At 37.0% G+C, this 22,401-nt stretch overlaps 1 protein-coding gene across 6 annotated transcripts in view; it reads right to left on the minus strand.

Annotated features, from left to right (window-relative positions):
• The window catches only part of LOC115213837 (membralin), a 93,907-nt gene that overhangs the window by 60,491 nt on the left and 11,015 nt on the right, over positions 1-22,401 (minus strand). The window contains exon 1 of one of the 6 annotated variants that reach the window (XM_029782763.2): positions 5,872-5,994. The exons of the other annotated variants lie outside the window; for them this stretch is intronic. The gene's annotated coding sequence lies outside the window, so the exon portion shown is untranslated. Of the gene's footprint in view, positions 1-5,871; positions 5,995-22,401 lie in introns of those variants that run through there. 6 annotated transcript variants of the gene reach the window in all.

Below are 22,401 nucleotides of genomic sequence, written 5' to 3' on the forward strand. Positions count from 1 at the left end.
TTAGCACACACATATACACACACAACGGGCTTCTTTCAGCTTCACTTCACCAAATCCACTCACAAAGCTTTGGTTGACCTGGAGCTATAGTAGATGACACTTTCCCAAGGTGCCATGCAGTGGGACAGAACTCAAAACAGAGACATACTGCCTGAGTAGGCAAGATAGGCAGTGCCTGCCCTGAATGAAATAGATCGATAGTAACATTTTCCTTTTATGGCAAAATATGCACCTAATCCAATAAAATTATGAATGTTACTCTGATTATTATGAATAAAATGCAAAATAAGTTTGTTTTTAGTTCTTTTTTTTTTTTGAGATTAGGTAGGCATAATTTGCCCCAGCCTTTCAATCTCAGTATAGTACTGCTGCAGTACATGTGCAGCATACATTCCTACGTTTTCTTCACACACTATAAAGGTAGAAGTAAATCTGCCCCCAACTCAGTCACATGCCTGTGTTTCGCTTATTTTCTTTTTGTGTTTTACTACTTAAACGTCGCCAACTGCTTACCCTGAGTAATTACTCGTGGCACGTGCCTGACTCAAAACCATGCGGTTGGGAAGCAAACCCCTTACACAGTCATGCCTCTGCTTCATCTCTCTCTATATAAACGGCAGTTTGTCTGTGCGTGTTTCTGTGTGTCTGTTTGCTTGTACCCTCACCCTGACCACGGCTTTCAACCGATTCTGATGAAACTTGACACACACATAGCCCAATGTCATAATTCAAAACTAACGCAGCGAAAATTTTGAAAAGTTCCCCCAGTTCTGAAAAAAATTGATAAATTCGACATGGGGTCGAGAATCAGAAACACAAACGCAACTCCACCTTTTTTAACTAAAAAAAAAATTTAGCATCATTTTCTTCCATTTTTTGGCTATTTTTTGGCTATAACTCTCTAAAAATGCTTTATAGTTATTTCCCTTACAAACCTGAGCAACGCCGGGCGATACTGCTAGTGTTCTATAATTAACATTTATAGTTTTAGTGTGAGTAGACAGTGCCTACCTTGCCTACCCAGAAGAGACTTTCTCATATGTAAATATTTTATTAAATTTTGGTTTGTTGAGACTTTCTTTAGTACATCACTTGCAGATAGTTACCCACCAAGTAGATAGCTACTTCAATATAGTTGTGTTTAAGCAAAATCAAGTAATACAATATCATAAACGGAAAGTGTAACCTCTCGAAAGACCTGTTCTTCACTCCTGCTCTAGAGCGTGGTCTGCGGGGTCACTCCAAAAAGCTCTATCTACGACGATTTCATCTCAATCGAAGGAGAGGGGCTTTCTCCGTCTGGGTTGCGGATCTGTGGAATAAGCTGCCAGACGAGATAGTGAAGATGCCGACGACCGCTCGGTTCAAAGTATCTCTTGACCGGAAATGGCCTGCACTCTTTGTATGACCATCCTCCCTGTATATAACTCCCTGTCCCCCTACATGGCCTTGCTTTTGCTTTTTGAGCCAATTAAAAATTAAATTAAATTAAATTAACTTTTTCAACCAATCAAATCAATTGCTATCATTCACTTCTTTTTAGTTTGATATTTGGATGCAATTACTTTATATGATGGCAACATACCATATTATGGCTGAGTACAAGGTCACACACATCAATACAGTAATATTTGACCGAAACTGGGTAATATATTTTAATCTTTTCAGTTAGTGATATCACTTGATACTGGTTACTGTGAACAAGAAGAAAAGTACGAATGGTGAGAGATAGAGATAAGTGAAGGGCAACTGTTCTTCAGTTCGATATCTGAATGTATGTAATAAATGCTTATCTGAACGCAACGTAATTTCTACACACACACACACACACACTCTGTAACATAGAAATAACTCAACATATGTTTCAAAAATTATTCCATGTGTTGACTTAGTCTGAAATATATTATGCATGATACAAAGCCAATACATAGTCACATTGGATTATGTAGTCTTGAGTTTGATCCCAGTTAACATAAATGTTGTGAAGTGGCTTTCATCCCTTTGTTCTAGAACAAGTGTCAGAAATTAACCTACAGAATGTCAGTTAGCAGGGGTCATCTGCCCCACAACATGAATACCTGGAGAAATTGTCAAGGCTGTTTTTTTTTAAAGAAAGTACTTTACTATAATATCTTTCTCTTATAATATTGTCCACTTTGAAGTTTAATAGCTTTTCATTTCATTTATTTCTTACAAGATGAAGATTCTCCATCTAGCTTTTGCACTCTCTCTCTCGTTTTTCTCTCCTTCTCAGCCACTTCATTTTCAGTTTCCTCTCTCACTTTGCATGCATGCATTCTTTCTCTGTCTGTCGCTCCCTCTACATACATGCATATATTTTTTTTTTATTGTCAAGTTTGGGGGAAGAGGCAGTGTCCAAAATCTCCAAGACTAGTGAGTGTGACGCTACTAATGTCCTGTTTAAACTTTTGCAAGGTGACACCTGCAGGAGTGGCACGAGCATAGTGGATGTTCTGAGAAGGATGGGTTAGGCACAATGGTTTATGTGGACCTTGGGGGAGGATGGATGGATACAAGGGTGATGGGGGAGGGGCAGGAGAGACTGGTGGGTTAGGACTAAGTGGGGGAGATACAAAACTAGAGACAGCACACCAATATCACATGACAGTAAAAAGATCTGCTGTGGTAGTGTTGATGAACAGTTATATAGAACAATTAGAGGATCATAAGAAAAGAGAAAAAACTAATAGTCCCATATTTATCTTTAAATAAATTTGAGGATGTTTCTCTGTCCATTACATTTTTATGCCACACAGTGGGACTGAACCCAAAATTACATAACCATGTGGCTGCTAAAAGGCACCAGTTGATTACTGTTACTTTAATCAAGCACCAGTTGTCAAGCGATGGTGGGGGGGGGTGACCTCGTGTGTACCGTAGGCGATTTTTTTCCCTCTGTCTTCCCTTCTCCTATGTTTCCAACGAAGAGCTCCGCTTGAAACGTTAAACCCTCCTTCTTCCCTGAGCATCAAATAATACTATATTTGTTCCACGTCCTCGCGTTTTTGTGTTTTTTTTTTGTGCTTTCTTGTTTGGATTAACTATATATATATATATATATATATGACAGGCTTCTTTCAGTTTCTGCCTATCCAATCCACAAACAAGGCTTTGATTAGCCCAAGGCTACAGTAGAAGACACTTGCCTAAGGTGCCACAGTGTGGAACTGAACCCAGAATCCTGTGGCTGGGAAGCAAGCTTCTTACCACACACCCATTCCTGTGCCTATATATATATAATTATTTAAGTCACAATATATGGATTCAACTAATCTGGTGGTACTCATAAAAAAAAAGCTCCTTCTTGTATCCACTGGTAACATAAATTTTATCACATTTTGTTATTTATAATTTTATATATATACATCTGTGTTTTTCCCTTACCACTGCTTGACAACCAGTTTGTTTATGTTTCCATAACTTAGCAGTTTGGTAATAAAAAAAACCCCAAATAGAATCAGTACCAGGTTTAAAAAAAATTGACTAAGCCCTTCAAGGCGGTGTCCCAGCATGGCCACACTCATGATTAAAACAAGTAAGATATATGTGTGTGTGTGGTGGGGTTAAGTTTGCTTCTCAACCATGTGGCTTCAGATTCAGTCCCACTGCAGGGCATGCCAGACAAGTGTCTTCTACTATAGCCCCAGGATGACCAAAGACTTGAATGAATTTAGTAGACAGAAAGAAGCTTGTGTGTGTGTACATTTGAACTCTATGACAGTTACTATGAGCATTGCTGTTGTCAATTCTTTTGTTAACAAATCATCTGCTCGTTTTGTGAGTTTGAAAAGGAATAAATGGATGAAATGAGAGAGAGCCTTTAATTTGGCAGACATAAAAAGTTAGTAACACGTCAATCATACAAAGAACAGGCAATACAAAATTGCACATAGGTAAAATTCAGTGTCACCTTTAAATTTGCTTTCTTTAAGAGAGAGGGGTGAGAGAGGGAGAGAGAGAGAGAGTGTGTGTGTGTGTTTCTCTTCTGTTTTTAATTATTTAAATTCTTTTGAAAAAAGACCTGGTTTCTAACAAAGATACAAAGCTCCATCGTTGGAATGTAGGCAAAAGAATCAATGTCATATTTTAAACCTGAGAAAGGTCTTGTATAGTTTTACTGTTCTGCTTTCAGACTGTATTTGTAATGTGCGAGTTCGTTGGTTGATTTCTTTTTCTGAAAATCCAAGCTTATCTAGACTGACAGTTAGGCATTTACCAAGTGCTCCAATTTATTATTGGTACAAATGTAAATTTGTAATCTGGATATAGAAGCTAGAGGTTTTGAAGAAAAAATAAGAAAGATGGAAGGATGCAACAAAAATGAGCTAAGAGAAATAACTCAGAATGGCCAGTGGCCTATATTTGAAACATAAAAGATAAATTCAGGATTTACTGAAATTATCTCTGAATGAAAAGGAGAGATAATCTAAAGCATCGACAATTCTCCACAACTCACATGTCAAGAGGAGAGCTGTGGGCTCCTGTTTCTGTCTTAACAAGCGTCAACAGTGCAGCACTTGTCCAACACACATACACACATTATAATGCAGAATATTTTCTTGAACTGTCGATGAATGATTATGATTCTAGCACTTTCAATATCTTTCTCTTTCCTCTATCAATAAAAAGAAATGCGACTTTTTTTCCCCTTCCGAATATAAATGTCTTTATATTTTCTCGGTACTACCTAATCTACTAAGTTCATAAAAATATTCTCGGCCAGTCTCGAAATATGTTAAGACTCCCATTATTTCCAAGGTATACCAAACTAATCCACACACGTGGACTCTGTGAATTTTGCTGCAGTAGAGCAACAGCTTCCTCAGAATTTTGTAAAAGTGTTAATAGAAATACAGAGAAGAGAGAAAGCATATCAAGTTTGCAAGGAAGAATAAGTGTGAGCAACGAGAGAGCGAAGAGGGGAAAAAAAAAACGGAAAGCAAAAGAGACAGAGATGGCAGGAAGAAAAAGGAAGTAGTTAGTAGTGGTGAGAGAAAAAGAGGGCAGTAGAGAGAGAGAGAGAGAGAGAGAGTGAAAAGAGGAAGGGCAGCAGAGAGAGAGAGGGGGTTGGACAGCACGACAAATAGAAGAGGGAAAACAACCATCAACAATTAGAGCAAAATTTAAAGTTATCTTTATAATTGGTGGTGCTGCTTCAGTTTTGTAACGAGTGCCTCAAACACACATGATGTTATTTCATACACATGTATTTACTGGTAACCCTTCGGTATTGATAAACAACCTTCCCTCATGACACAGATAAAGGGGCTAGGCTGAAATAGAGGGTGAATGACGTCGTCTCCGCATATCAAGACTGTATACCAATACCGAAGGATCGCTATAATACTTCATATGCATGTAAGTGCATAATTATTCAAGCGATGAGCCAGCCAAGGCGTAGAGATTGAGCTCAGCTTGTTTAAAGTTAGGTAAAACTACACGCATCTCGCGCACTCATGAAAACATGTTTGTGTGGATATATATATATACACAGTCGTTTGACCTACATTGCGACAGTGATTGCTAGTAACAAGTTTGTATTCCTAAACCCTCTCCCTCCACAGAACACACTGAAAACCGCTACTATCGACACAGAGACAAAAGGTCACTACAGGATAAACAGCCCGAAAAGTAAAAATAAACGTGAAGAAAAAATAACGAACAATAAAATACATACAAAAATACCAGCTTAGCACATACATTATATATATATATATATATATATATATATATATATTATATATATATATATATATATATATATATGAAGCGAGTGAGAAGCTGTATTTAACAAGAGAGCAACTTAGTAAAACACTTCCAAGTTGGCACACACTCCAAAACTGTACTCACGCAGGCATTGGCTGGGAAAGCGTGTCCAATTGCAGCGACTTGTATTTTACACTTGTGCTGCAGCAATATGTACAGCTGCACATGTTTTGGCATCGTAAGCGAGAGAGAGAGAGAGAGTGAGTCTGTGGAGAGGGACAGCAAATACTACCACTAAATACAATAACAGTAAAAATAATTTCTACAGAGACACAAGGCTAGAAGTTAGAGGGAGGAGTACAACCGGTTATATCGACCTCACTACTTGACTGATACTTTATACTTTATATGAAAGGCAAAGTCGATTCCGGAGGATAGGCAGAAGGTCACAAATTTGAGATGGCCTACAGTCAATTAAATCGACCACGGAAACAAAGCTAATATAAGCGAGATTTTAGTCGTAAGGTAGTTTGACTGATGAACGGAAACACAGTTACAGGAAAACGCCACAGCTTCTGGCTCGAAAAATATGTAACATTTTATTTAAATATCATAAATAATAGGTTAAAGTAATTAAACAAATAAGATTTTAAGTTATTAACAAACCATACACGATTTGTTAACAATGGTTATTATGCTATTATATAATGTTTACATATGTAGAAAAAATTACTTAAAAAAATATCATCGGAAATATGGAAGGGGAGGGGGATTAGGAAAGTGCCGGACAAAATACTAAATTTAATATAATTAAGATGCTGTAAAATCTGTCCAACCCAACAAAAAAAATTGTAAGAATACAAACTCCTTTCCTCTCATTAATAAAAGGAGGAAAAGCAAAAGTTTTAACTGATATGCCTAATGGATTACATATTGCACTTTACTTGGTTTCAAGTGTGTCATATCCTAGTTCGTGGAAAAAATTGTCTTGCATGAAACCAGTCTGACAATTAATTACATTCCTAACAAACATGAACAAGGCATAACTTATTGAAAATGTTAAATAGAGAAGGGAACAATTAAAAAAGAAATATATACGTGGCTGTGTGGTAAGTAGCTTGCTAACCAACTACATGGTTCCGGGTTCAGTCCCACTGCGTGGCATCTTGGGCAAGTGTCTTCTGCTATAGCCCCGGGCCGACCAAAGCCTTGTGAGTGGATTTGGTGACGGAAACTGAAAGAAGCCTGTCGTATATGTGTATATATATATATATATATGTGTGTGTGTCTGTGTTTGTCCCCCTAGCATTGCTTGACAACCGATGCTGGTGTGTTTACGTCCCCGTCACTTAGCGGTTCGGCAAAGAGACCGATAGAATAAGTACTGGGCTTACAAAGAATAAGTCCCAGGGTCGATTTGCTTGGCTAAAAGGCGGTGCTCCAGCATGGCTGCAGTCAAATGACTGAAACAAGTAAAAGAGTAAAGAGAGTGAATTACTTTTCAGCTAAATATTGCAGACATCTTAACTTCAAGGTTCGTCAAGCTATGAAGCCCAATTAGGGCCCACATTGTGCAGATGGACACCTATGGTGGTATACCCAAGGGCTTGTCACATGGATTTGAAATATCAAAAAGTATTTTCTAAGGAAAACCATCTCTTGTGCAAGTCAGTCATTATAACATGGTAAGCTTGAACACCAATTCGTACAACATTGAAGCAATGCGGAATTGCGTAAAATTATACACAATTTGACTGGAGTTTATGTGATGTTATTCCTTTCCTAATAATGGTTTCTGATTTACATACGAGACTAACAATTTTTAAGAAAAGGGATAAGTCAATAACATCAACCCCAGTGTTTGATTCGTATTTTATTGTAGTGACTCTGGAAAGGATGAAAGTGTTGACTTCCACCTAAGAATATGAACAAGTATAAGAAGATATTAAGATTTGAGTATCATTAAAAGAGTTGAAAAAATATTGAAATATATTGGATCCATTTATTATTTCTATTTTTAGAATAAATCTTAAAACTTTAACTTTTCACCCACGAAGACATTTTTCATGCAAAAGAAAAAAAAGAAAAAAGATATTTTTGGCTTGGAAAACACCTACTTCTGACCAAGTAAACTACTTTCACTTTCATATTCTTCAGTAAAAACAAATGGCAACTTCAGCAACAGAAAGCATTAAATTGGTCATTTATGTAAGTTTTCCTGTGATAGTTTCCCATAACCTTTCCTTCTAGATTCTTTATTCCAAAACTGAAAAGGCTTCAAACTTAGAAACAAAAGTGTATTTTTCTTTTTGAAGCACAATAATTGTTTTAATCGACTGTCAGTACTTGACAGGTGCTTTTTTTATTTTATTAGTTTCGTCTGAAGGAAGGAACTGTGCCCATGATCTCGGTAGGTCTTCTGGTGATTCTCATCGACTGGCTGGTGTATTCCTAGGAACTTTCAGTCTGAGGACTAGGGATAACTCCCAGAAACCTCTGGCTTGGCAGTGCTACTGAAGAAACACTATTAGCTCTAGGAAAAACTCTTCAGATATAGAAGTGCAGTTAGCAAAGCCAGTCTTAGCTGTATGCAGAATGAAGAACCCATTCTGAATGTGCTCATTCAGTGTCTAAGCATTGCTGATTTGTGGAGTTTTGTCAAGCAGCTGTCACAAGAGAGATCCAGCTATTGATCCAATGGATAATAATGATCACCCAGCTGTTTTCTTTTAATTTGAAAGGGGAAAGGGAAAAAAAAAAAGGTAAAGTTACCTTCTTAAATTATGCCGACTCATAAGGGCCGATTTCCCAGTTTCATGGCATATAAATTCCCAAACTGGATAGGACAGCAGTCTATCACAGGAATACTCATTTTTGCCAGCTGAGTGGACTGGAGCAACATGAAGTGTTTTGCTCAATAACACAACACATTGCCTGGCCCAGGAATCGAAACCACAATCTTACGATCATGAGTCCAACACCCTAACGACTAAGCCACGCACCTCCCCATTGGAAAGGGTAATTAGCTTTCTACTATCTGGTGAGCATTGGCGAAAGAGGTTGCATAGTGGATGCAACAGAAAGGACTAAATACAGTCCTCACTGACTTTTTCGAGTTTCATTCATTTGGATAGGAAAGTGAATAAAGAGAGGACTGTGTTATATAAATCAGTATGATGTTAACCCTTTCGTTACTGTATTTATTTTGAGATGCTCTGTGTTTCTTTCAATTATTTTAAATATAACAAAGAATTTAGTAAAATAACTTAGTTATCATTCAGCTAGTGTTAGGAACATAAATTGTGACTAACGTTTGGTGGTATATTTTAATGCAAAACTTATGAAAACAAGACATTTGTATTACAGAGCCACAGCCAGTTTTGGCCGGGTTGGTAACGAAAGGGTTAAACACCTTTAGTTTTAAATGAAGTCTATCAACTTTGATTGAAGATTCTACTTTGAATGGAGCAGTTGATTCTAAAATGTACTGAAAAATCAACTTTTAGTATTGCTGGCTCTGAATGATGATAATGATAGTGAAACAATAAATTACGGTTTATATATAAATAATAAAATTCCTATATGCAACAAATGTTTACATCATCATCGTGATCATTTAACGTCCATTGTCCATGCTGGCATGGGTTGGACGGTTTGATGAGGGCTGGCAAGCAGGAAGGCTGCACCAGACTCCAATCTGATTTCTACGGCCGGATGCCCTTCCTAATGCCAACCACTCCGAAAGTGTAATGGGTGCTTTGTGACATCAGTATCTGCCACGAATGCGATTTTACTTGGCTTGGTGGGTCTTCTCAAGCATGACATAATGCCAAAGGTCTCAGTCATTGCCTCCGTTTCATTCATATAATACTGGTCAAACAGTGTGTTAAGTTTGCTTCTCAATTACATGATTCCAGGTTCAATCCTACTGTATGGCCCAAAGGCAAATGCCTTCTACTATAGCCCCAGGCCAACCAAAGCACTGAGTGGATTTGGTAAATGGAAACTGAAAGAAACCCATTGTATGTGTATGTGTCTGTTTATCCACCACCACCACCACCAATCACCACTCGACAACTGGTGTTGGTTTGTTTACATACCTGTAACTTAGCAGTATGGCAAAAAGATATCAATAGAATAAGTACTAGGCTTAAAAATACAGGTGTTGAGATTGATTCCTTTGACTGTAGCCCAAGTATGCAGTCCAATGAGTGAATCAAGTAAAACATAATAGCTCATCCCATCCTTCTCACAAGGCTTAAAAACCATTTCTAAAAATCAGTTCTTGGTCTCAAGTGGTTTGAATGAATTTATAGAGCAAGAGAAATTTTAAAAGAACAGATCTGATTTATTTCACATTTTTCATCAGATTAGTCTGTGAGATCTAGTTCACAATAAGTTCTTTTGAAATTCTCAATAAATAATGAAACAACTTTTTTTTTTTTTTTCCTACAATGAAATGCAGAAAGAAAAAGAAAATGGGACAAAAAGCTTGTAATTCCAGTGAAAATATACAATAGACATAAAACACTATTGTATGCAAGCAAAACAGGGAAAGTAATGAACATTCAACAGAGAAAGCAATAGAGCAGTATTGTTTCACTTTCTGAATATTTTAAATCTGCTGTTTCAATTTTTTTAAAGATGAAAATGAAATTACAAATGCAAACAAAATATATTTATTCGCAGAACTACCATTTGAATTGCAGACATTGTGAGAAAGTGAGAGTACTCAGCATTTGTTTTACACCCACTCCTCTTACCTTTCTCTCTTCTTTATTCTTCCATACTATCTTTTTTTCTCATTTTACTTCACTCTCTCTTTTAATCCACCACACTGAGATGGATAAGATAAGGAAAGTGACAAGTATGCAAAAGATTAAATAAAACAATGCACATAAACAAACACATATAGATGTATATAGAAACACACACATATATCTAGGCTTGTATATATATATATATATATATATGTGTGTGTGTTCCTGTTCATTGAGAGTAATCTATTGACAGATGTATAGAGATCTATAAATGGTTGCATGTGTAGAGTGTAATCTGTTGATGCCCCACACTATCTTCCCACTTTCTCATTTATTCTGTAATTCCCTCATTATGATAACAGTAACACACTTTTCTGGTTAGGCAATTTTATTTTTGTATATCCTCTTCCTTCTTCACTTCTGTAACTACATATTATAAACCAGGATATTTACTTCCAGTAAGATACACACACAAATACACACAGACATTTGCTACAAATTCATATAGGTGCAGACAGGCTGTGTGGTGTTATGAAGCTTGATTTCAACCACCTGGTTTTGAGTTCAGTCCCACTACACGTCACATTGGCCATATGTCTTCTACTATAGCACCAGGCTGACAACAGCTTTGTGAGTGAATTTGGAAGATGAAAACTATACAGAAGCCTGTCACATTATGAAATCTAGAAGTTTTTTTCATTCTCTCTATTTATTTTCTCTTATTCCTTTCAGTTGAAGAGCGTAGACTCAAAACATAAAAGACTTAAATTTTCCCGAGTATCAAACTAATACACTTGCTTGTTGTTCATACACCTGTTTTTGTCTTTCTATAAATTTCAACTATATATATATATATATATATATATATATATATATATATATATATAGTACAGTTCTATATTTAAGAGATCAGGAATTATGTACATTATTTACATTTGACAGATATTTGTCCTCATCTGCTTGTTGTTAACAGTTCAGCTGATATACCCTCCAGCCTTCATCAGGTGTCTTGGGGAAATTTTGAACCTGGGTTCTCATTCCTAAGGTATTTTTCAATATTATTACGACTCTCACCCTGTAAATCAAACAATAAGACACTCTCACCCTGTAAATCAAACAAAGAACAGATTATTATTATTATTACTATTATTCAGAACACTGCTTGGAATCGAACTTGGAATCTTGGGGTTAGTAGCCCGCGCTCTTAACCACTACACACGGGCATGTGGCATAGTGGTTCAGAGTGCAGGCTACTAATCCCAAGATTCCGAGTTTGATTCCAAGCAGTGACCTGAATAATAATAATAATAATAATATCGAAAAATATCTTAAGAATGAGAACCCAGGTTCGAAATTTCCTCAAGACACCTGATGAAGGCTGGAGGGTATATCAGCCGAAACGTTAACAACAAACAAGATGAGGACAAATATCCATCAAATGTAAATAATGTATGTGTATATATATATATACTAGCAGTATCGCCCGGCGTTGCTCAGGTTTGTAAGGGAAATAACTATAAAGCATTTTTAGAGAGTTATAGCCAAAAAATAGCCAAAAAATGGAAAAAAATTATGGTAAATTTTTTTTTAGAGTAAAAAAAGGTGGAGTTGCGTCCCCTAGACAGTTTGCGGTTTGTGTTTCTGATTCTCGACCCCATGTCGAATTTATCGATTTTTTTCAGAACTGGGGGAACTTTTCAAAATTTTCGCTGCGTTAGTTTTGAATTATGACATTGGGCTATGTGTGTGTCAAGTTTCATCAGAATCGGTTGAAAGCCGTGGTCAGGGTGAGGGTACGAGAAAACAGACACACAGAAACACGCACAGACAAACTGCCGTTTATATAGAGAGAGATATATATACATATATATATATAGGTTGAAAAAATTAGAGACCTATACAAATCAAATTTTTATAGATAAAAGATGGATGTGGAAATAGCACATATATCTAAGACATTTCAATTTAAGAGGGAAGGAATGTAATAAGGATGATTTTAAAAATTATATAAAGAAAATATTACTGGTTTTGATGATGAATCTCATCTTATCAAATATCTGTAAAAATTAATAAAAATTTGAAGTAAAAGCAGTTTATCTTCTGTTGGGGGGGGGGCGTCAAAAACATGTCTGGAGAGTAAGTCTTTTTTAAATATAGTTTGGTATAGAGTTCAAAGTGTTAGAGAGTGACAGAAGGGGAGTAGTTTATCATCTAAAAGAAATCTTTGTGTGTTCCTGTCAACAGAGTGGCTAAAAAGCATTTTATTGAAAGGGTTTTATGCCCCTCTGTGTGAGAGTGAGTGTGTGTGTGTGTATATTGTGTTGAATTTCCTTTCAATATGTTTGGAAAGTGACCAGCTGTGAGTTGATGGGTGTGTATGTTGTGGAGTGTCTCCACCTGTGTATATGTGTGTCTATTCGTGTGTGTATGAGTGTATGTGTAGGTGTGTTTGTGCATGTGTATGAGTATTTTTTGCAATGTTTTTTTTTGTGCATGTGAGTTTGTAGAGAGTAGTGTGTGTGTGTTTTTGCGATGTTTTCTTTTTTGTGTATGTGTGGGCATATATATGTATATACACACGCACAGACACATATAGATACTGGATCTCTAAACCAAACTATATTTAAAGAAGACTGCAATGAAAAATCTCCAGACATGTTCTTGATCCCCAAAAAGAAGATAAACTGTTTTTACTTCAAATTTTTACTGATATTTGATAAGATGAGATTAATCATCGAAACAGGTAATATTTTCTTTATATAATTTTTAAAACCATTTTTATTAAATTCCCTCTTAAAGTGAAATGTATTAGACTTCTGGGCTATTTCCACATCCATCTTTTATCTATATATATATATATATATATATATATATGTGTGTGTGTCTGTGGTTGTCTCCCTACCACCACTTAACAACCACTGTTGGTTTGTTTATATTCCCACACCTTAACAATTCAGTAAAAGAAACGGATCTTTGTGGTTTTCGTCACTGTTTACAATTTTTTTCCAATTGTTTTCAAATTTGGTATATGGATTAAGATCTGTATACTAATTATGAAAATGAAATTCCATTTTTCTATAAATCCATAATTAAAAAGTTATTAGCCTTTAAAATTTGCAAAATTTGGGTATTTTAGCCAATCAGAAATGAGTATTTTACACATCACTGTGGTGATAAACTCTGTTTCCATAGTAACCATGCGCATGCACACAAGAAGGAGAAAGAGATATGAGAAAGATAATCTACTATAACAATACTCTTTATGTTTTTCTGTCACAACATATGAATGAGAAAGGAAGGGGTGATAGATGAATAAGGAAGGAAGGAAGGAAGGGATGACAGCAATCTGGTATTGGGAGCATTTCAACTGTGTGAGTATGTGTGTGTATGTAGAAGGAAGGTATGTGAATGTTTGTGTGTGTATGTGTGTGTGCAATAGAAGTGGGATGGTGAACATTCAATGCTGAAACTAAAAATAAAAACAGCGTTTCAACTTTGTGTGAGTATATGTATGTATGTGTGGAAGAGGCAGCAAACATGCTGTTTTCTGATTGGCTAAAAATTCTGAAAATCATCAAACTTTGAACACCTGTAACATTTTACAAAATCGTTTTGAAATAAGTGTATAACAAATTGAGATTCAGCGGCAAAAATTACATCTATATGATACATTAAAAAATCATTTTAAAGATAATTGTAACCAGTGATGAAAACCGCAAAGACCCAAAGAAACCAACAGAATAAGTATCAGATTTTAAAATAAGTACCGAGGATGATTTGTTCAACTACACCCTTCAAAATGGTGCCCCAGCATGGTCACAGCCCAATGACTAAAACAAGTAAAAGATGAAAGATACAAGATATACTAGTCAAAGGAATAAAAGACAGAGAGTGACCATGACTGACCATGACCTATACAGCTGACTGAAGATATATAGATTGTGATCTTCAGCCAATACATAAGAGGAAGACAGGCTACAAGTCTTTGGTGTGTGTGCAATGAATCTAAGGTGTGAAATATGGCATGGATGACAAGGAAAGATTGATGCTGAGTAAGCCTCATTGGGAAAGGTTATTCAGCTCACTAGATCAGAACAGGTTGATAAGTTGGTGAGTAAATTTTCACCAGTTGGTCTAATAAACTTGTGTTGGATATGGTCTAAGAGGTTAGTGTAACAGAAGCACTGTACCAGACACATTAACAATACCATATATATAGATATATATATATATATAGCAAAACGAAGTGGGATTAATACAAGATTAGTAATCCAGGTGAAATACTTCTTAAGCTCTCTGTAGATAAAAATACACCAGGATATACAAGTGAGTCCTGTGATTGGTATTGTACTCCGGGTAATCCAAAATCAAAATCTGTCATTAGTCAGATTTGTAAATCCATGGTTCTGTTACAAGGTTAAGATGGTATAGTGTTACAGAGTGATACAGAAAATAGACAAAAATAATGGGTGATATACATTAGAGCCTTACAGCTGTTTCAGATATGTAATTGGGTGGATTCATGGTTCAATTATATTTATAGACTGATTGATCAACTGAAAATAATGGGAACAGCCACTCTAAGATATCTTTTTCAGAGCCACAATTTTATATCTATGTATGTGTGTTCATGAAAGACTGCTGAATATGGAGAATGAATGAGAGGAGGAGAGCCTGCCAAATGTTGACCCAGCAGAGGGACCAGCTATCCGTATAGACAGCACCCTGGTAGATAAAGCAATTAAGGGTATGAAGCCAGGAAAAGCTCCAGGCCTATCAGGAATCACTGCTGAGATGCTTAAAATATCTGGTAGTGTAGGCTATGGCCTAGTCATCCACATTGTAAACCAGTTAGTTCATGATGGAGTCATACCGAATGACTGGTGTAGCAGCACCATAGTCAACTGCTACACGGGTAAAGATGATGCTTTAGATAGAAATAACTGCAAGGGTATCAAACTGCTGGATCAAGTGATAAAGGTCATGGAGAGGGTCATGACCCATCTCATTAGGGATAGGGTCTGCTTAGATGAGATGCTGTTCGGTTTTGTGTTAAGTAGAAGCACCACAGATAATATATTCCTGGTGCGGCAACTGCAGGAGAAATACCTAACCAAAGATAAACCCCTATACTTGGCTTTTGTGGACTTGGAGAAAACCTTTGACAGGGTCCCCCGATCCCTTATCTGGTGGGCAATGCGGAAACTGGGGATTGACAAATGGTTAATAAGAGCTGTACAGGCCCTATACAGAGATGCCGTTAGTTGGCAATGAGTATAGTGAAGAATTCCAAGTAGAAATAGGGGTCCACCAAGGATCAGCCCTCAGTACCCTTTTATTCATCATAATCTTCCAGGCAATAATAGACGATTTCAAGACAGGTTGCCCCTGGAAGCTCCTCTATGCTGATGACCTGGCCCTCATAGTAGAATCACTACCAGAACAAGAGAAGAAATTTCAGGTGTGGAAGCAAGGTTTAGAATCGAAGGGCCTTAGAGTCAATGTTGCAAAGACCAAAGTTCTAGTAAGTAGGAAGGCAAACACAACACGCCCCTTCAGGTAGGAGGCCCTGCTCGATCTGTAGAAAAGGTGTAGGCAGAAAGATGTACCCAGTGTAAGCTATGGTGTAGGTAGAAACTCCATAAGATGTACCCAGTGTAAGCTATTGACACATAAGAGGTGCAGCAATATCAAGGGAAGATAGCTTTTGTGTGTGGCAGATGCACAAGGGCAATAAACACCACAGATGCTCAGAAAACAGATTCCATCACATGCCAGGGGAAGAAACCAGAAGTAGTTGATAGCTTCCACTACCTAGGTAACCAAGTCTGTAGTGGGGGTGGATACTCAGAGAGTGTTACCACTAGAATAAGAATACCCTGGGAAAAGTTTAGAAAGCTTCTACCTCTACTGGTGACAGAGTGAAAGGTAGATTGTACAATACATGTGTGCGAACTGTCATGCTTCACGGCAGTGAAACATAGGCCATGACTGCTGAGGTCATGTGTAGGCTCAAAAGAAATGAAGCTAGCATGATCCGCTGGATGTTTAAAGTCAGTGTGCACACACGACAGAGTGTAAGCGACCAGAGAGAAATGTTAGACATAAGAAGCATCGGATGTGGCGTGCAAGAGAGACATTTGCACTGGTATGGTCATGTACTACAGAGAGATGAGAAGAGCTGTGTGAAGAAGTTCCACTCCCAAACAGTTGAAGGAATCCAGGGTAGAGGTAGACCCAAGAAGACATGGAATGAGGTGGTGAAGCATGACCTTCAAACGTTGGATTTCACAGAGGCAATGATGAAAGACCAAGACCTCTGGAGATATGTTGTGACTGCGAAGACCTGATAAAGTGAGTTCACAGCTGTAACCTACACCAGCGTCGCATAACCAGCTCCAACCCACTCAAAGGTACCTTGGATTGTAGGGCAACATGCTGTGCTTGAGGAGACCTAGTACATCAAAATCAAATGGAAATTGTAATCATGATCCCTGTGCCAGTGGCATATAAAAAGCACCCACTACACTGTCAGAGTGGTCGGCGTTAGGAAGGGCATCTGGTTGTAGAAACACTGCCAGATCAAACTGGAGCCTGGTGCAGCCATCTGGCTTCCCAGACCCCATTCGAACCGTCCAACCCATGCCAGCATAGAAAATGGACATTAAACAATGATGATGATGATGATTATATATATATACATACATACACACACACACACGTGTATGTATATATATATATATATATATTGAATAACAAAAATGTTAAGTTAATAATTCTTTCTCTACACTATAGGTGATGGGTGTAATTAACATGTCCTGACTTACTTTACAATGTCAGCATCAACCTTATTTGGTTTACATGCAGAGTGTGTCCCTAAGCATCTATCCACCAACCTATATCTATTTTATATACCACCATTTTAGCATCCACTTTTCTATGCTTGAATGGAATTTGTAGAGGCCAATGTACTATGGCCAGATGTCTTTCTTGTCACCCAAGTTAGTTAATATTTTCCCCATGAGCATGTTTTAAAAGAAAATTAAAAATGAAGGGTTAACAAAAAAAAAAGGAGCTAGAAAGAACTAGAATGGGTATCTTGAACAATAACAAAGGATTTATTTAAGTGTGATGACAGGCCAGGGCGAGAAAGTGCAGAGACCTGTCAGAAAACTGACAGTTGTAAGCATGGGGGAGTAGCTCTTTCTTCTAAACTTTGCTTTCCCAGGTAAAAAAAATATCTTTGACAAGTGAACTTTCATTTAAAGTAGGAGATGGGGGAATGGAGAAAAAGTGTGTGTGGGAGCAAAGTAAACCCAACAAGGTCATTAGAATATGTCAGAATGTCGCTATAAAACTAATTAAAGAGATCACCAGAGTCCAACTCAATATGTCCTCTGATAAGATGACACCAAGTGAAAAGTTATATTTTCAAGCCAATGCTTTATTTAGACTGAGAGTTTAACTTAGTCAAGTTAGTTCCCTCTAAAGAACTGAAGAGGGGCAATGCTCATTGCTTTTGCTCACCCTCAAAACCCAGTGTGATGGATGAAAAGTATGACTGCAGTTGACATTGTTTGAATATCTGTATGTATGTAGGGTTGTGTCTGCAAGGGGAAAAAAAATAAGGAAACGAAGAAGCTCTTCTTTTAATATGCTGGTTAAATCAGGAGGAAGGAGCTGTACTCTTGACCTTCACAGTCCCTCCAAGACTGAATAACCATAAGCTGGTGGTTAACAGGAAATACATGTATAGAAAAGTAATTAGAAGCTTGGCATTCTTACCAGGAAAGATAATGAAGTCTTTAGTGTGGGATATAAGTTGACAAGATAGTGTAAGTGATGTGAGGGAGGGAGAAAGTGGTGTGTCAGGGTAGAGGTGGTATACAACTGGTTAGTTCTGAGGAAGGGAAGCAATTGTATTTAACAACAGAATAGTCAGATTGAGGAGACAGCTGCTGTGTTGGTGAGTCATGGGCTTATAATCAGTTGGACTGGATGAGATATCTTGTAAGGTGTTGCATGAGATATCTTGTAAGGTGAGATTAAAGTAGAGATCTCAAACAGAAGAGGAGAGACTTGATGCTTGCATAGTGATTACAAGAAAGAGACTTCCAAGTCTTAGAATTAGGTGGGAAGTTTTATTTGTTGGAACAAGTATTTTTATACCTGTCTACTTGTCAAGTAGGAGTGGGCTAACAAATATTTTTGTTCAGTCAGGAAAACAAGAGATTGTAAATTAGATAGAGTGTGTTTACCAGGAACACACTCCCACATACACACACTATCATTATTGTTTCTATAAAACCAGATTATAATATTAGGGTGTGTGGCCTAATGGTTAAGGTGTTACACCCATGATTGCAAGATGGTAGGTTCAATTCCCAGATTGGTTGGTGTATTGTGTTCTTGAGCAAAGCATTTCATTTCATGCAGCTCTGTGATTGCTTTGACAGCTGACATATGGCATACCATGCACCTGCACAGGCAATGTAGATTTAACAGAGGAAGTGAGCTAATGTACAGCACAAACATTTGATCACTATCAACAGACCAGCTGTACAAATTGTAAAACTGTTTTCTCATATCAAGAGATGACCATTAATTAATAGCAAATTATAGAAAACATAATTCTATATTATAAAGGGTTAAGTTGATATAGTTGTGTGTATATGCATGTGATGAATCAGCTATTGGTTTCATCAATGAACATTTGTTCAGTCAACCAAACACCTGAATTAAATAAGTGGCTGAATATTTCACAGACACATGTCCCCTTAAATAATGTCCAAACTGAATCAGTATGACTCATGTATCATAGTTGGACCTTTGAATCATAGATGCAATCCACCTAACAAGTTTCCACAAAGTTTCTGTTGACCCAATTTCTTTCACAAGGCTAGGGGTTAACTCAAGATTATAGCAAAGACACCTGCCCTAAATGCCAAGCGATGAAATTGTTCCTGGGGCCTTGAGATTGCAAACTTCTTAGCTACTCAGCTAAAACGTTTAACAGTGAATTTAGAACACATAACAATGAAAACAATCATCCACATTCAGTGAGTTTTGTGATATTTGACAGCACTAACGTTTTTATGTCTAATACAATCTCATCAAAAATACCCTCTCCACATAATTCAAGGCTTTGTGCCTATGTACAAATACGATATTTTACTCATGACTACATGAACACATCCAGGAATCTAAATTCACACCTATTGCAATTTTCATAGAAAGCATTGCATACACAGGTACACCATTGCTTTTCTAGAACCTTTACTTCCAAAACCTTTCCAGATTATTTCTTTTTCCAAAGCAGGAATGGTCATCTCTAAATTAAATTTTAAATTCACCTGGATAATCAAATGTAATACAGGTGCATTAGTATACAGGTAATTAGTGCAGATTATAAGAGATTCTGGACCACCAGTCAGTGCTGTACATACACACTGATCAACGACATTTACTCATCCTAAAACCCCCACAGTTTAAATTTAACCCGTTTGCATTTAATCCGGCCCAAATATTCTCCGTGCATTATGCTAAAACTGACCAGATCCAACCCCTCACACCTGCCCTACAATGTAATTCTGAAAACATACACACACATCATCTTGAAGCTACAAAATAATGCAATGTGAAGAAATAAGCAATACATTTGACAAGCAAATCTGAATACTAAAAGGAGAAAATACTGTAATACATTTGGCACAAAATATTGGATAGAATCATGAGATACTAATATCAGGTGTTGAGATTTCCAAAGTATAAATAAAATAGAATGCTGAATCAATAATTTCATATCATACTATCCTATCATTACTGATTTATTTATCCATGTACTAATGTAGACAAATGGAAAGAATTACTTAAGCTTTCAATGATTACAGGAATCCATCAATGAGCGATCAAGTATATTGACTTTTGTAAAAGGGAACAGTTGATTATATTATTGATTTCGGCTGATATATTTTATTGATTTCAGACAGATGAAAGGTAAAGCTGGTCTTTTTATCATGAGGACAACATTTAATTGTTCTCATAACTGGGTGGATGGATGGAGAGATTGTGCGCGCATGTGTGTGTGTGTATGCAGAAGGAACAGACAACCATGGTCAACTAGATACCAGAGTGCTTCATTAGCTTGTAGTACAGAGTTTAATTCATCTTGGAGGAGGAAGCTACCAGCTATAGAGCAACATCCTACACAGGGAAACATCTGCTGCGTCTACTTCAAGTTAAAGAAAATGCAACATTAGTTACTCAGATCTTAGGGACTCAGAAAAGGCTGAAGGGATTGAAAGGGGAGCCTAATTAAGACCCAAGTTCAAAACAACAAAGAATGATTCAAGAGAGATTTGGCTGCAATGGGATTACTTAACCTGGCAGCTCAAGTGATTTCACAGAAGTTTTTTCATTGGTTCATTTGTATTTGCTTTCACCAGGCAGGAGTTGAGCTGGCTCCAGCAAGTGAATCCGCAGCATCACAAAAAGATGCTAACCATTGAGATCACAGGCATTTAACATGGAGATCATCAACCAATTGTGATTCTGACAGCAGACATGGTACATGAAGATCAGACATCATTTCAAGATCCAACAATCATACTAACTGGCGTTTTCAGTTGTCTACCTCACTGCTTACACCATCTCAGGAGGGACTTTGGTTTAAATGCATCCTGAATGAGTTTGTTTCTTCAAAGATGATGATGCACGGCCAAACTAATGGGGGCAGTTTTGAGCAAGAATTGCTGAAAGGAATTAATCAGACAATGATAATGAATTTCTAAGTTTGATATGACATCCAGAGTGAAAATATGGAAGATTCAGTGAAAGCAAAGGTGGTCAAATACTATCTAACTTGTGTAAATCCAGCATGATCATTCATCATGTCTTACAAGATATAAAGCATAGCAAGATGCAGTTCTTCTTGTTTTTGCTTTTTTTTTTAGTACATGGATTTTGACCTAAACCAAAGCCAACTTTGAAAATGACAGAAGGTACCATGTGTATAGAAAGCAGTTTTATACTTCAATCTTTTTGTTGAGGAATGTCATGTTTTACACAGAAAACAGTTTTATAAACCAATCTTTCTTTTGTTGAAGAATGTCATGTTTAAAACCATTTTCTGTTGAGCTATATCACATTTATTGAGGCAATGTGACTTTCAGAAAATATACCAATACTATTTTTGGTAAATACTTAACACCATTACTTGAATAATTATAACATGGAAATTTTGCAGTGAAGGCAAACCACAGCAGCCTTTGATTCTGTTGCTTGCAACACGAAATACAAGGATATCAAGATTGTAGATGGATGACTTGTGAAGCTGCGAAGTCTAATTAGAGCATGCAACTCTACACAAATAAAGATTCAGTACAATGGTGAGAAATCTGAAATCTTTGAAATTCATTTTTTCTGACTAGCTCTTTGACGATCTCAGCAGCTGAATGGCAGAGCACGTTTATGCAGATTTCTTGGGACAAGATTTCACTGTCATTGACCTAGAGTATGCTGACAAATTCATGATAATTGGTAATAGATACGTGAATGTCCAATAAGGTCTTGAACACCTCAGTGTATATGCATCATTTTATTAGCACTTAATGTCCGTTTTCCATGCTGGCATGGATTGGACAGTTTAACAAGAGCTGGTGAGGACAGGAATTGCACTAAGCTCCATTGTCTGTTTACACATGGTGAAAATAAAGACCGCATCTGCTGCTATCAGATGGCACATGGAGGTGTTATCCTCAATGACTGGTGTAGCAGCATCTTCAACTGCTGCTGCAAGGGCAAAGAAGAGGTTTATGAAAGGAGTAATTACAGAGGTATCAAAGTGATGGACTAAGTTACGAAAATAGCAGAAAGTTACAGTACGGTTAATTAGGAGGAGAATTAGCTTAGATTA

Source organism: Octopus sinensis, linkage group LG7 (genome assembly GCF_006345805.1).
Source record: "Octopus sinensis linkage group LG7, ASM634580v1, whole genome shotgun sequence".
Lineage (NCBI taxonomy): Eukaryota > Metazoa > Mollusca > Cephalopoda > Octopoda > Octopodidae > Octopus > Octopus sinensis.